This window comes from Petaurus breviceps, unplaced genomic scaffold, assembly GCF_028583685.1.
Source record: "Petaurus breviceps papuanus isolate PSGF00001 unplaced genomic scaffold, PetGlider_PUasm1.0 208, whole genome shotgun sequence".
Taxonomy (NCBI): Eukaryota; Metazoa; Chordata; class Mammalia; order Diprotodontia; family Petauridae; genus Petaurus; species Petaurus breviceps.
This window is the reverse complement of record NW_027185852.1, coordinates 8,227,429-8,228,696: the sequence shown is the minus strand read 5'-3', so window position 1 is coordinate 8,228,696 and position 1,268 is coordinate 8,227,429.

The window sequence follows — 1,268 nt, the reverse complement described above, 5'->3', positions numbered from 1 at the left end:
TTACAAGATATTTTTGTCACAATAACCCTGTGAGGGGGTAATACTCGAAGCCCCCTGAGTTAGCAGATTAAGCAATGGTCAAGAGGTCAAGAAGATTCTGTTTGAATCTTGCCTCAGACCTTTGCCAGCTGTGTGACTGTAATGGGAATGCAAATTTGGAAGATCTTCCCTGCCCCTAGGCTAAAGTGCACCTGGAGCCTGGGGTGGGAGGCTTGTTTTTCAGTAGATACTTTTTGATTGGCCAGTGGGTCAATAAGGTTGTTACATTCTCTGAGCCAGGAGAAGGCTATCTAAGCCCTGATGTGAGGCTTTGTTTTGGGGGCTCACTTTGAGAAGTGTTCTGTGATTTGATCTGTATTCTGGGAAGCCGTTGTCCAGAGCCCTCCCCCCCTTTGAAAAACCCAGATGTGGAAACCCAGATGTTGACTGGTTATGGATGTAATGGTTGGACAGTTTGGAAAGCTGTCTACTTGATCTGTTAATGTCTTAATAATTCTGTCTGTATATTTTGAAGTTTGGGGTGCTGACCTTTTTCCCCTGAACAAGGTAAACGATATATGTCTGACTGATTAAAGTAAGCTTGTTAACCCATTTTGAGTTGCTTTCCTTTAACAAAGCAGATCCAAGAACCTGTGGTGGAAGCAACCCTGAGGACGCTTGGGGTGCTTGCCGCTACAGTGACCCTGGGTAAGTCACTGAACCCCTCTTTGCCTTAGCTTCTTCATTGACTAAACTGGATTAAAACTATACAGAGCACCCAACCCAATGCTTTGGGAATCTTACAATGCTACAGGAATGCTAGGTATTGTCTTTATTTGACCCTGGGCAAGTCTCTTCACCTCTCAGCAGCTGTAAAATGGGGAAAATGATAGAGAAGCAACTTTTCAGGGTTGTTGTCAGGATGGAATGATTGAACAGAAGTAGAACCCTTCATGAGCCTTAAAGTGCTAGATACATGTTTGCTATGATTAGATGCTGGTACCTATTGTAAGGATTAATCATCCCTTTTACTCATTTGTCTGCCTAGAGCCCCTGAGTGTGGGAGCTGATCACAAATGACAGTGAGGTGTATAGGGCACTAGCAGTCTCTATTACATCCAGCATGATTGATGAAATTTCATGTGGTTGCCCCACCTCAGCCCTGTGTCCCCATGGCCCACCTGAACCTCCTTCTGCCATCTTCTTTTATGTTCTTTAGATGGTTCATTGACTCCCTTTTCATTCATCCCTCCCTTTGGGCACTGGGATCACTACCCATTGACTTCTCT